Genomic DNA, 15,139 nt, shown 5'->3' with positions numbered 1-15,139 from the left:
GACACTCCATTGGGGAGCCGACAGAGGCCATGTGAGGAGTTACCCTGAGCCATCTGCAATGATTTGGGCCTCTGTTCCACACCCAGAGAAATCCCAGGAGTAAGCTCTCAATGGGCATCTGGCTGCAGGGCCTGTCGGTGGCCAAAATTGGCCTTCTCTGTCCACCGAACAAGAATGAAAAATACAGGGACAGAGTTTGGAGGAAATAGAAAGGTGGCTTTAGTTCTCAGTGGACTGAGAGGGGAACCCAGTAGGCGCGTGCCTCAAGAACTGTGCCCCCCCACCCCCATGAGGAGTCCAGGGGCTTATAGAAGGCAGGGCTCGCAGGCAGGAATCAGTGATGAGGAACAAAGGGGATAGGATCTTTATTTCTGCCTCTTGCATTGTTTCAGAGTCATAGGCTGTCAGTAGTAAGCCGTCGTTGGGTCTGGAAGTTTGGTGGCTCTGCACCTTCTTTCTGGTATGTAACTCCAGGAGGCAGAGTGGTGTAAGGGTGAACACCAGGTAGGGGACGCACTTAGCACAGAGTCAAAGGAAAGTAGGTGCGAAGTGCAGCTTCTGCAGAGCTGGGGGCAGAAAAGCAAATTTAGTTATAGACATACAGCGTTAGGTGCAGTTAAAGTGAAAACAGTAGGAACGTTCAGGCCTACTCACTGTTCTCTTTACATTCTTTGTTCTCAGGAAAGGGAAAGAGAAAAACTCATTCCTCTTTCTTCCTTTTCATTACACACACACACACACACACACACACACAGAAGTCGCTCAGTCATGTCTGACTCTTTGTGACCCCATGGATTGTAGCCCACCAGGCTCCTCGGTCCATGGGATTTTCCAGGCATGAATACTGGAGTGGGTTGCCATTTCCTACAGGCCCCCAAATAACTGTGGCCTCAGCTGCCAATGGGGATAACTACATTAAAGACCCTAAGTGAAAGGTGCTCAGCCGTGCTCCTACCAAATTCCTGCCCCCAGCTTTGTGTAAAAGCAACATCAAGTGCTTGTTTGAAGCCCCTAAGGTTTGAAGTAATTTGTTCTGCAAAAGCAGCTAAATCTTCGTGATGTTGAACATCTTGCAGCTGCAAAAGAAATTTGACAGATGATGTCTTTCCTCCTCTGACCCTCCTGGAGGGGTCCTGCTAGGGCTACAGACACAGAGCCTCCAGGTGAGCAGGGACCCAGCACCTTCATCGGGTCAGCCTCTGATTCAAATACAGCCCAGAAGATGTCATCCTCATGCCTCAAGCTAGAAGTCATTAAAAAGAAGACTCGCCTGTAAGTAGACCCATTGGTTGCCAGGATGTCATTGATCAAGGCCTTCACTGCACACGTGTATCACAGTCTCTAAGGGGAAGCTGAAAACCTTGGTCTTCACTTTGCTGGAGGAGCTGATGGAGCCCACAGCTGTCCGATCGGAGGCCCTGCTCAGCTCCCACGATGCCCACTCCTGAGGCTTATGTCACTTATCACAGGAGGAGCACAGGTGGTAGGATGTCACTGAGCCCCAGGCGGAGATCTTAATGCCTCTTCTGAGATGAAACCAGTGGTTAGGTGTCTGTTCCCTGCTGTATTCTGCATTCAGAAAAGCATGTGGGTGGACAGCGCCCCACCCCACCACAGCATGTTCTGGTTATTTACTGCTCTGTAACAAACCACCACAAAAGTCAGGGCATTAACACCGCTGTTTTCTCTTGCATATGGCTCCAGGTCAGATGTGCAGAAGGACAGGCCGCTGTCTGACCCTCTTGGCTAAGGCCAGAGGAGCCACCACTAACACGGCTTCTCACCCATGCGTCCGGCCTCTCTGTCTCTCTTGGGGTCTCTTCTGCTCACGGCCTCTTCGAGCCCTTGAGCTGGGGGTGGGTAATGCTGAAAGTCTTGCCTGGAGGAATGGGTCCACCTGGTGCTGCCTGGGGCAGAGAGGAGGGAGGCCAAGATGCTTCCCCCAAAGCTGCTGGAGTTAGAGATGCATGGACCTTTCTACAGCCCATCACACATGCCCTTCAGGTTCACATCAGCCAGGAGCCTGCTCTTTGTTTCTCTTTGCTTCACTGAGGGGATAATCCACGTCAGGCCTGTCACCTGTCCCAGAGGTCACTGCAGGAATACACTGCATCACAGGGAGGTTGTGTCTGGACAGCAAGGTGCTCTGGAAATTGGAACAGAAGCCGTTTTCTGAGAGACAGGTGAGGCGGGAGGGAAGCAGAGGCCCCATGTCTGTAAGTCAAGTGCGGCAGCCACAAGCTGTGAACTCCTCCACAAGAGAGTCCCTGCGCCCTGCACACCCACGTGATCTACCACAGTCACGTGCTGACAGGACCGCAGACGACTGGAGCGAAGGCTGTGCTGTCAGACCAGGCTGAGCCATTCCCAGGCAAGCTCTCAAGGGTGGGTTTCAGCGGCTCAGCATTTATGATCACTCGGACACAGGACGGCTCACTGTCAGGTTATTAGCCTAAGAATTTTCAGGGTGACATTCTTGAGCAAGGAAATTCATTTTTGAAACTTTCAGGTAAATTTTGAAAATGAGATGTGTTTGACATCTATTATTTTTCATGGACCATTTTTGTTGAGGGCATAATGATACCACTTTAAAGGCAGAATGTGAAGAGGAACTAAAGAGCCTGTTGATGAAGGTGAAAGAGGAGAGAGAAAAAGCTGGCTTAAAACTCAACATTCAAAAAACTAAGATCATGCCATCCGGTCCCATCACTTCATGGCAAATACATAGGGAAGAAGTGGAAACTGTCAGATTTCATTTTCTTGGGCTTTAAAATCAATGCAGACAGTGGCTGCAGACATGAACTTAAAAGACGCTTGCTCCTCAGAAGAAAGGCTGTGAGAAACCGAGACTACTGCAAAAGCCACATCTTTGCTGGCAAAGTGATGTCTCTGCTTTTTTGCATTGTGTAGTTTGTCATAGCTTTTCTGCCAAGGAGCAAGCATCTTTTAATTTCATGAAGTGATCTGAGACAAGATAGACATGAGTTTGAGCAAAATCTGGGAGATGGTAAAGGAAATGGAAGCCCGGCATGCCACGGCCCATGGGGTCACAAAGAGTCAGACACGACTTAGCGACTGAACACAGTATAATGTAATATAATACTATTTTATTTAGAATTAAAGCCACGTGTTCTTCACTTGCTTTCAAAAGAGGATACCCAAGTGGCTAATAAGCATATGGAAATGTGATTAAACTACTTACTTATCACTATTTATCAAAGAAATGTTCTATATACTCAAAGAAATGGCTGAAATTAAAAACACCAACAGAACCGAGTTTTAGCAAGGAGGTGGGGTAGGGAACTCACGTTGTTTGTTGGTAAGAGTGTAAGTTGGTACAAGCCACTTGGAAAACCACTTGGAGAGGCTACTGAAGACCAAAACCACGTCTGTGGGTAACGCACTGGCTCCATCCACGGTGGCACCCGAGATGAGTGTGTGTGCGTGTGTCCACCATGGCACATGGACAGTACTCTTAGCGGCCTTTTAATAGCATCCCCAAATTAAAAGCAATCTCATATTCATGAAGAATAGGAGAGAGAGGTTGCCTGTGCTGTTGTTGGCCCTGGGATAATCTACAGCAGCAAAGAGGAGAGACGGCTGACATACACGATGTGATGAACGGGGAGGAAACCAGGCCCCAGACTGCCCACCGAGGATGAGCCCAGAGACACCAGGTGTGAGAACAGACTATGCTCACTGTGGCAGCAGGGGTCAGAGCTGAGGCCTCTGAGGGTCGGGAATGTCAGAAAGGATCTGTGTGTTGATCTGGTAGTTGGATCCAGGGGGATGTATGTGTGTAAAATTCACTGAGTCATATACTTAAGATTTGCTCAACTTATGTGCATCAGTTTTCCCCATAAGTTTGAAGCAGGGATTTTTTTTTTTTGCCACACAAAAGTGGCTTCATCTCCCAGACCATGGGGTCCCTCAAGGCCACCTGGAGAAGGACTGAGAACTCTAACATTTAACTTCTTGAATACTTTTTGGTCAGTTAATTGGATTTTTAAAATATGTTTATGTTTTATATATTCTTGGTGGCTCAGATGGTAAAGCATCTGCCTACAATACGGGAGACCCAGGTTCAATCCCTGGGTCGGGGAGATCCCCTGGAGAAGGAAATGGCAACCCCCTCCAGTACTCTTGCCTGGAAAATCCCATGGACGGAGGAGCCTGGTGGGCTACAGTCCATGGGGTCGCACAGAGTCGGACACGACTGAGCGACTTCGCTTTCACTTTCATACATTCACATGGCTTTGAGTGACAGTGAAAATGCTACAAAAGCCAATCAAAAAATAGTTGGTACTGATGAAGCTATTTGAAGGGCAGGAGTAGAGACACACACATAGAGAGCAGACTGCGGACACGGCAGGCGAAGGAGAGGGTGAGCTGGATTGTGAGAACAGTGTTGACAGACACACACCTCCGTGTGTAAAGGAGACAGCCAGCGGGAGGCTGCCCTGCAGACACAGAGCTCAACTCAGCTCTGCGACAACCTCGGTGTGAGGCTGGGGGAGGTCCAACGGGGAGGGAGCGTGTGCACTCAAGGCTCCCTCGCGCTGTTGCACGGCAGAAGCCAACACAGTGGTGTAAAGCAATTATCCTCCAATTACAAATAAGCTTTTTTTAAAATTAAAAGCTTTGGGTTAAAAAAAAACCAAACAGTCCTTGAAGAAAATAGCAGGCACTGTTTCTTAACAACACCCTTCTTGGTTCATCAGTAGGAAATTATAGCTTTTTCTCTCTGTCACAAATAACTCTGCAGCTAACTCTGAGCAGCCAGTTTGTTTGGGAGGTGGCCCCGGAGTTGTTGATGGGGTCACAGGGAGGAGACACGGGGAAGAGAAGGTCATTAATAAGCAGATTATTGTGGTGAATGTCTGGGGTGTGCCCCAGAATTGCCCCATCCCAGGGGCATGAAATCCAAGGCCTCCATCCTTCAGTTCTCCTGTGCTGCTGGGGCCGCCTTGAGGTCTCTGGTGGAGGCTTGGAGTTGCCTGGGGTGGGCGTATCCAGGGAGAGGCGCTGAGGTCACAGGAGCGCTTCCGATGCACCTGTGTTCAGACACCAGCTGGTCACCCAGACTGACTCCTTTCTCTTCATCATTTTTTCTTAGTCACAGATTAGGTGTTTGAAACTAAGATGAAATGAAGATGGTTACTCAGGTATTTCAGGCACTATTTCTCTATCCCTGATGTAAAAAAGAGTTTGGTGCAAGTGAAGCCCTTTCCTGGACATCTCACTCACTGGGGGTCGTAGGGGGTCTTCTTCCCCCTTGGGGTCTTCCTTCCACTCAGAGTTCCCAGTGCCTCGCACAACAAGGGGAAACCATTAAGGCTCAGTGAAGACCTTCTCCCAGGCTCGAGTTTTATTTATTTCCAGGAGAGGGAAACATTTTGAAAATTAAAAAGAATTTCTTTCTCTTTGCTCTTACAACCAGAACTCAGCTCAGGCTGCACGCCCCCGCCGCGTGTAGAGCACGGCCCCATTGCGGGACGCCTGGCAGGGATGGAGGCCAGGACCGCCAGCGCTGCCAAGCTTCCCTCTCTCAGGCCAGTTCCCAGAAGGTGTCTGAGGGCTGGAGACTGCAGGGAGGCAGCTGTTGGCACGCTGCCTGCTCCCAGACGGACATCACGTCCTGGGATCAACTTAGAGGGAGCACACAAAGCTCCCTTCCATCCCCTAAATGAAACCAAGGATCTGATGCTAAGCCTGGTACTTAAGTCTATTTTCCTAGCGATCGAGATGGATTTGCACGTGGCTTTTCTTATACCATTGGCTGTGACTTGGCTGTGAGTTTCAGCGTCATTGAGAGCCATTAATAAAGATTTTCGCCTGGGAGATGATAGTCTGAGGAGTTGGCACTGGGGAGAATCATTGCATTTGCCTGCCTTGGCGATGGAGTGGAGCATGCCTTTTGGCCCAGAACATAACCTGAGTTTATCCAATAATATCTGGTCCCTGTGCTTTGCCATGTACAAGGCAGAGGTCCTGGGCTGCAGAATGAAAGACAACAATAACATCATTGACACAGGCTGCTGTGAAGGTTAAACAAAATGAAGCCTAAGTAAGAACGGTCCAGCAGAGAGCAAGGACCGGCGGGCGTCAGCAGCTGCGGACGCGGGTCTGGCTCCTGTTGACAGCCCTGCTCTGTCTCCCTACCTGCATCCTCGCTACCTGCTCCAGGACTTCTCCCTGGATCTTCCTTATGCTGAGCCTTTCCCAAGCATCCCTCAACTGGGCAAGCTTCAATCCAACAAAATCTTTAACATCAAGCTCTTAACGGTGGTCACAGTTTAATACCAGCTTTCAAGGCTTTAACCTAGAGCAGTGAGTTTTAAAACTTAAAGTCCGAGCAGGCAAGTACGGTAGTCTTGCTCACATGTTAAGCTTCAAGATTTCACTCTGATCTTAAACCTCCTCCCGACCAGCCTGGCTGAGTCCAACAGTCTCTGCTGCAGGGCAGATGTGAGTCCACACGGTCTCTGCTGTAGGGCAACTGTCTCGGCTTTCAGGCCTGTTGGCTGAGTTGCGCTTGTGGGATGCAGTGCCCTCCGGCTCCTCATCTATCAGATAAAACGACCAGAGCTGGACAGGCCCGCATGCCTGGAGGATCACAGAAAATTATTTCACCTCTCTGGGCCTCGTCAACAGAGCAAGGGACTTGGCTCTGCTGGGTTCCATCTTCCCTGAAAAGCAGTGCATTTCTGGAAGCCTCGTCTAAGCCAGACACTGCTACACACCAAGCCAAAGAGAGTGCTTCTGAACTTCCTTTGGGTGAACTGACATGCACAACCAGGATTTATGATTTTATTTTTCAGACAGAAGAAATTCTAGCTTCACAACATTTGCAGATTTTTCATCCAAGAAAGGAGGAGACTCTTGATTTATTGGAGTCAGTCATTGGCACACTTTTGAGCAGGTCATCATGACTTCTGGCTCTGTGCCTTTCTTCTCAGAGCTGCCTGGGACCCCTGTGTGGGCTGAGCCGCCTGGGGCCTCAGGGTGTCCCCAGGGGAAGCCCACCCTGCCCTGCATGTTCCCTCTCGTCTCTCTGGGGTCCCACCAAAGCTCTCGCCTCCTTAGGAAATTGAGGAAATTGAAACTAGGCTACTAAACATTAGAGCGGAGTCGCTTAGTCATGTGCAACTCTTTGCAACCCCATGGACTGTAGCCTGTGAGGTTCCTCCATCCATGGAGTTTTCCAGGCAACAGTACTGGAGTGGGTTGCTGTTTCCTTCTCCAGGGGATCTTCCTGACCCAGGGATCGAACCCCAGTTTCCAGCATTGCAAACAGACGATTTTACCATCTGAGCCTCCAGGCAAACTCCTGGTGAGGAAACTGGGACTAGTGTACTAAAGCTCTGCAAAAGCACGCGTTGCCGAGACGTAAGTGTCTGTAGTGGCTTCCCGTCATGATTCTGACTAAGCCTCACCGGGCATCGGCCAGAGTGACTTACAGTTTCTCTGCCTGCTTCTTACCATGTTAACGTAAGGACATTTGAACCATGAGCAGGCGGATCACTCTCGGTCCTCAGGCCCTGGCTTGCAGAGGCTGCGTCCTTGGCAGGGGCAGCTGACCACACAGGCGCCCTCGCCCCCACTTCTCAGGCAGGGCTGTGTTTCCCTCCCTGGGAGGACGAGCTGCCCTCGCCGGCAACTCCTCCTGCACCACATTGCAGAAGCCTCTCCCCCTCGGCTCCCACCTGGAGGAGGGAAGCCTTCCCTGGCACAGCAGGCTGAGCCTGGGGTCCACACCCCAGCTCCCTCATTCCCCTCGGGGCTCCCACTTGCAGAGCATGCGTGACGCTGCAGGAAGAGAGGTCGGCTCTCCACCCCTGCGCTGGTGCAGCGGGACTGGCGGAAGGCAGGGCACGATGCACAGGAGTCCCGCCCTCGGGGCACAGGAGCCTGGAGGGCCCCTTGCCAAAGCGGAGTCAGTAGCCATGGGGGTCTGGGCAGGGGGAACCTACCAGGGGGCTGGTAGCACCACAGTGTGAGCAAGGCGGCAGAGCCTCCAGAAGCTTCTCAGATGACCCGGAGGGAAGGGGCGAGGCTGGGTGCCGGCAAGCAGCCCGTGTCGCGAGCAGCAGACATGAACGCATTTCCTGGCCACACACAGACCATCATCAGGGCAGGAGTCACAGACCATTACCAGGGCAGCAGTCACACCGGGACGCGGGCCTTGTGACCAAAACTGACCAAGTTGCTCTGACCCAGGGGTAACTCCTAGGCAGCCCGGCCTGTGAGGGACAGCAAGGCAGGCCTGGTGGCCTGGAAGACCGTTCCTGCCTCCCACCGTGTCCCTCAGGAGAGGTCAGCAAGGAAAGGCACAGGCTGCTGCTCTCTGGATGAACAGGAGGCAGAAAAGGTGAGCTTAGCGAGCTGCGTTAGCTGCCTCTGAGCCCCAGTCATGTAACGTGTTAAAGGGTGAAAAATGTCACTGACTTAAACACAGCCGTTGACCAGAAGGTGACCTGGGCTGACCCAGAGGGGAAACTTAGGCAGCCAGACTAGAAGATGGCGGAAATCTGGTTGGAGATACTAGGGGTTGCACTCGATGTTCAGGGGCAAGCTGGTGGGGAGACAGACTTTAGGGAACTGGCTCAGCCAAGAACAAGACAAACCACCAAGCAAACACCACCCGGAGGTGAGTCAGTGTGCGGTTGCTACAGTGTATTATCTGAGATCCTCTGTTTTTAACCAAAAATTCTGAGATATGCAACAGACAGGAAAGTGTGGTCCATACACAGGGCAAGAGAAGAAAAGCAGGCAAGAGAAACTGCCTTTGAGGCACCCAGAGTGTAGACTTAGAGACTTCAATGCAGCTGCAAGAAAGATGTCCAAAGAACCAAATGGAACCCTGCCTAAGAAACTCAAGCAGGATGACAATGTCTCATTAAACAGAGAACATGAATCAAGAGAAGTCATTGAAAAGAATACAGTGAAAATATTGGAGATGAAAGTGATAATAACCAAACGAGGACGTCCCTGAAGGCTCACCGGTAGGTCTGCACTGGCAGAAGGAAGATCAGGAGCGATCACGCAGAGCGGGGATGCAGAGGCGTTTGAGGCGTGGCTAGGCGCATAGCATAAGTGCAATGGAAACAGTAGAGGAGAAGAGGGAGAAAGTGGGATATTGTTTAGAGAGAGAACTAATAGCTTCCCAAACATGATGAAAAATATTGATCTACCTGTCAGAAAAATTAAAGGCAAAGAAAGGATAAAAACCAAGAAATACACGTGTAGCTATATCACAGCCAAAATGTTGGCAGCCCAAGACAGCCTCAAACTTGAAAGCAGCCTTAGAAAGTCTGCTGCTGCTGCTGCTGCTAAGTCACTTCAGTTGTGTCCGACTCTGTGCGACCCCATAGACGGCAGCCCACCAGGCTCCCCCATCCCTAGGATTCTCCAGGCAAGAACACTGGAGTGGGTTGCCATCGCCTTCTCCGTCAGAAAGTCTACTCACCCTAAAACATTCAGATAATGCTAACATCTCTTCAGAAACAGTTGAGGCCAGAGGAGGCAAAACGACACATTCAAAGTATGGAAACTAAAAGAAGTTCAGCAAAACTAGCTTTAAAATGAAGTCAGGATATAGACCTTGTTAGATAAAGAAAAATAGGCAGAATAAGACCTGAATAAGACTTTTCTCCAAAAGAACATACAGATGGCCAGTAGGCGCTTGCAAAGCAGTTCAACCTTGCTAGTTATTAGAGAAATGCAGAACAGAACTGCACCGACACGTCACCTCACACCGGTCAGAAGGGCTTTCATCAAAAAAGCCACGAACAACAAGTACTGGAGAGGGTGCAGAGAGAAGGAGACCCTCCTGCACTGTTGGTGGGAATGCAGACTGGACAGCCGCTCTGGAGAATGGTGTGGGAACACAAAAGCCGCTGGTTTCTCAAGGGGACTGTTCTGCCTTCCCCTTTCCTTATCTGCCCTTTCTCATGCTCTTAAGATAGATACCTTGGCTGACACATCGCCTCAGCAGATGCTCTGCATACAGAACAGACTTCCTTATCTTCAAAGCTTTACTATTGCTTTGCTGAGCTCCGTTACTGAATGTCAGATAAGTTCTCAGTAAGTCCGCACTCAGCATTTTCTCGGGGAGTTGCTCTTTCACGAGTTCTCCCTGAGCTGTCTCTCATAATGCTGTGTGTTTGTGAGAATTAAGTCAGGGTGACGTGGCCACAGAACAGTAAGGAGATTCCTTGAAAAATGAAAAGTGGAGCTACCATATGACCCTATAATTCAACTCCTGGGCATCTATCTGGAGAAAAACATGATCCAAAAGGATACATGCACTCCAGTGTTCATTGCAGCACTGTTTACAGTAGCTAAGACATGGGAGCCACCTGAATGTCCATCAACAGAGGACTGGATAAAGAAGATGTGGTATACATTTATGACAGAATGTTACTCAGCTGTTAACAAGAATGAAATGATTTCATTTGTAGCTACATGGATGGACCTGGAGAGCGTCACTGAGTGAAGTGAGTCAGACAGATGAGGCCACTGCATGACTCCCTTATACAGAGGACGGCCACTGCATGACATCCCTTACACATGGAGTCTAAGCGGAAACGATACAAATGAACTGACTTATAAAACAGCAAGACTCCAAGACTTAGAGAATGAACTTAGGATTGCCAAGGGGAAGGGATAGTTAGGAGACTGGTAAGGTCGTGTACACACAGCTAAATTCAAAATGGGTAACCAGCAAGGACCCATCAACACTGTGTGCCAGCCTGGATGGGAGCGGGCTTCGAGGGGGACTGGATGCACATATATGTGTGGCCGAGACCCTTCCATGCTAACCTGAGACCACCACAACATGTCAATCGGCTATTGTTGTTGTTCAGTTGTTAAGTCACGTCCGACTCTTTGCAACTCCATGGACTGCAGCATGCCAGGCTTCCCTGTCCTTCACCCTTCTCAGAGTTTGTTCAAACTCATGCCCATTGACTCTGTGATGCCATCTGACTGTCTCATCCTCTGTCACCCCCTTCTCCTCCTGCCTTCAATCTTTCCCAACATCAACTTCTTTTCCAATGAGTCAGCTCCTCACATCAGGTGGCCAAAATATTGGAGCTTCAGCTTCAGCATCAGTCCTTCCAGTGAGTATTCAGTGTTGATTTCCCTTAGGGTTGACTGGTTTGATCTCCTCGCAGTCCAAGGGACTCTCAAGAGTCTTCTCCAGCACCGCATTTCAAAAGCAGCAATTCTTTGGCACTCGGCCTTTTTTATGGTCCAACTCTCACATCCATACATGACCACTGGAAAAACCACAGCTTCAACTACGTGGACTGTACTCCAATACAGTAAAAAGGTTTAAAGCTTGGAAAAAGTTTAGATTTAAGAATATAAAAGAAAGCTAAAACTAATTTATGTGTTGCTGCTGACTTTAATCTGAAAAAATTTAAAGACAGAGAAGGATAGAAATTCCTGTTGAGTTGAAAAAAATACCATATAAAATTTAAAAATTTTATTGTGGTAAGAATACTTAGATAATAGGTCCCTGTGGCTCAGACAGTAAAGCGCCTGCCTGCAATGTGGGAGACCTGGGTTCAATCCCTGGGTCAGGAAGATCCCCTGGAGAAGGAAATGGTAAGCTACTCCAGTATTCTTGCCTGGAAAATCCCATGGACAGAGGAGCCTGGTGGGCTACAGTCCACGGGCTCACAATAAGTCGGACATGACTCAGTGACTTTAAGAATACTTAACATCTGTCCTCTTAAGACAGTTTTCAGTGCACTTACATTATCTTTGACTACACACGCAATGTTGTATAGCAAACAGAAAGCACTTTTTTTCTGAAAGGAAAACTTACTATATGGCTGAATCAGAAAATAGGGACATTGTTAACATAAAACCAAAGAGACAAGTGGTCCTAATATAATATTTTGTTTTGTTAAACCAGGACCTCTTGTTCTCCAGTCATTTAAGGGAAACAACCCATAAAACCTGACTGAAGAGCAGCTCAGAGACCCCTCAATAGGAATCCCCTCTCTCACCTGGACAGCAGTTGAAGACTCCAAGGTGAGACCACCCAAGGAATCGCTCAGCAATGAACTCCGTCTAGAACAGACATACTCTGATCACCAGTACGTTTTCACTTGGATAAAAATAGAATTCATTTAGCTGGAAATGTAGAAGAGAAGCAAAACTCACCTATTTAAAGCATACGGGCTGAAATAAAATGAGAACAGACAACCACAAATCTGTCAGGAAAACGGAATGAAATACAAGGGCTGCTCAGCCAACCAGACCTGGTTGTTGTCGAGACCCTGCTGTCCCTTCCGCACCAGCTTCGCCCTGTCTTCCGACCACGCTGCCCCTGCTCTGTCGAAGCTTTGCGGCAGAGGGTGCCCAAGCCTCCTTCCTCTAACAAGGAACACACAGAGCAAGTATTGGTTTGGTTTTGAAAGAGGAAGATTTTCACAAAGGCGTCATTTGCTTTTGAATTTTTCCAGCCAAAACAGATTAATACATGAACTGCTCTTTCGTATCTATGTGAACCCATTCCATCTCATGAGCAACGGTAAACTTGAAAGAGGTCACAGATACGAGACTTGAAGGGACAGCAATTGTTACAGCTTTTTCCACTTTCCACATTTTCCCACTCTTACAATTCTCCAAGGGGCTGTAAACACCCAGGATTTCAAGTTGGCCGATGAGCGAGTCTCTCAGAGGACCATGGAGGGCGGGGGGCACGTGAGCTCAGCTGAGCATCTTGACTCCTCCTTACCTTCCCTCCCTGCTGGCTCCCTTCCCTCCTCTTCTGTGGGTTCACTCATCTCTCCTGAGGCTTCAGCATTCTTTCACTGTTCGCTGTTACCTCAGGCTGTTAACATGTTCAAATGATTTACATCCGGGGGATAAATAGGAAGTCAAATGCATGTGAAACACTCTCAACTGTCCTCTCAGCCTGGTTGCTTTCTACCCTTTCTCGCTGCTTCTCAGCAGAGCTCCCCAGAGGAACCAAACTGTCTCTTCCCCTTGTCACACATGTGTTTCCTCCAAAGTTTTTCCTGTGGTTTTCTTGCCAAAGTCAACAAGCCCCTAAGACAGCCTTGTAGGTTCCTCTGTGACCTCCACGCGGTCCGTCCACAATGCTCAGATGTGGTCAGCTTAGCTTTGCGGGCGCCTGGCCTGGGGGCACCACTGCCCTCCCCACCACGTTGGTTCCTTTTCTTGCTGCAATAACAAACCCTGGGCTCGGTGGCTTAACAACACACATTTGTGTCTTACAGGTCTGAACGCTGACGTGTCTGGTGAGGACCTGCTTCCTGGCTTGCAGAGGCATCTTCCCTGTGTCCTCATGTGGAGGCAGGAGCCAGGAGCTCTTGGGTCCTTCTGGAAGGCACCGTTCCCACCACGAGGCTCTGTCCTCCTGGGCTAGTTGGTCCCACATGCTGTCTCAATGAGGGTGAGATTTCCACAGTCGGATGAGGAGGGGGACAGACATTCTGCAGCAGCTCTTTGCCCTTCGTGCCTGAGCCTCACCCTCCTCCTGGGCTGGTTCTCACTCATCCCAAGGATTCCTTCCCTGCTGGTGTCTCCTCAAGGGTCCATGTTTCCGGGCTTCTCTTCGCAACCCCCTTCGTCCTCTAAATTAGTTCCCTACACATTCTTTCTCCCTATGCTTCTTTTAATCGTGTACATATTTCCTGAACTACTGTAAGGTCATTTTCCCCAATTAAGCCACTTGATCTGAGCTACTTGAGGGGAGGCTCTGTGCCTTGTCCCTGGGTCTCCAGGGGACCGGACATGTAGGAATTCACTTGGGACCCCTGTGACTTCAGTGGCGGTTTGTAGCTCAGGGATGTTGAAGTCTGCACCGCAGTTCAGACTTCTCACGGGCAGCAGACTGCACCCTGTGCTGCTCAGCAGAGAGGTGAAGTGTGTGCCGACCAAGGGCGAGGCGGCCCTCAGAGCCCGTGTTCCCGCTGCAGCTCCGCGAGGACCCATCCCCCGCCCCGGTGTGGACCTGAAACCAGGGTGGAAGCGCGCCGGGCGGGGCCGGGCTGTGGCGCTGAGGACGCAGGGCACTCGGAGCGCAGCCTGTACGGACCAGCTGGCACCTGCTGCCACTCCGATTCTCCCTGGGATGTCTCGGCCCCAACTCATCCAAGGATGACTCCTCACCTGCGTTCTGGGCACCAGGACTCCAGCCTGCCCACCCCGTCTCCCATCACGCACAAGTGTTGCCAGCCCCGCCTGTCTGTCCTCATGGTCTCAGCCTTGCCGCAGGGACCCTCGGCTGTCATCTCCCTAGACTCTGAGAGCAGAGCTCCCTGCCTGGTTTTCAGGTTCTAAACCATTCCCCACTCTGCACCTGGATGTGCTTCCCAAAGCAAAGCCCTTGTCCTCCCTCCTCAACTTAAGTCCTACAGCGGCTAAAGTCACCTTCAGGATAAAATCCAAGCTCAGCGGCACATGTGAGGACCTGCCTTTCTCTGAGCCTCAGTCTCAGCTGAGCCCAGGATTCACAACTTATTCAACAGGAATGGGTTCCTCGCCTGCCAAGCGAACACCTCCTCCTCTTTCAAAACCTATGTGCTAAGGACTACAGCCTGAGGAGTCCATGAGCTCACCCCACCCAAGACAGACTGGGTCACTCCTCTCCTTGAACCGCTCTTTCCTTGGAATGAACCATCTTCATTACTATTTTGAGGTCAGATCTGTACAGAAATCATCTTTTTATATCCAGTGTTCAACATCAGACCTAGCACAGCGGTCCCCAACCTCTGGGATCTAATGCCGGATGACCCGAGTTGGAGCTGATGTAACAATAACAGAAATAAAACGCATTATGAGTGCAATGCCCTTGAGCCATCCTGAAGCCACCCCCACCAACCCAGTTCATGGGAAAACTGTCTCCCTCAAAACCAGCTCCTGGTGCCAAAAAGGTTGGGGAGCACTGATGTAAAACATAGCAGGTACTTACGACTGAAAAAAATTATTATGAAAATAACTAATATTAGTAATGCTTAGTAACTGAAGCCATTTTCTACTGCGTTAGGCCCGATTTAGCCCTCCTCTCCATTTCAGTCTCCAGGCTCTCCCCCGTTATAACTCTGGAAACTCCCATGTATCCAGGGAAAAGCCTACAGCGTCTGGAGGGTGGGCT

At 49.9% G+C, this 15,139-nt stretch overlaps 1 long non-coding RNA gene across 1 annotated transcript; it reads right to left on the bottom strand.

The window, feature by feature from the left end:
* Positions 1-341: 341 nt before the first annotated feature.
* LOC147373352 (uncharacterized) lies at positions 342-12,967 on the bottom strand. The gene is made up of 4 exons (XR_015161817.1): positions 12,755-12,967; positions 12,178-12,390; positions 12,021-12,084; positions 342-566 (listed from the first exon to the last, which is right to left on the bottom strand). It is a non-coding gene; the product is annotated as an uncharacterized LOC147373352 (long non-coding RNA).
* Positions 12,968-15,139: the final 2,172 nt, after the last annotated feature.

Source organism: Bos grunniens, chromosome 4, assembly GCF_055505025.1.
Source record: "Bos grunniens cultivar Pamir isolate PY7600 chromosome 4, Bosgru_T2T1.0, whole genome shotgun sequence".
NCBI lineage: Eukaryota > Metazoa > Chordata > Mammalia > Artiodactyla > Bovidae > Bos > Bos grunniens.
This window is presented reverse-complemented; position numbering and strand designations above follow the sequence as displayed.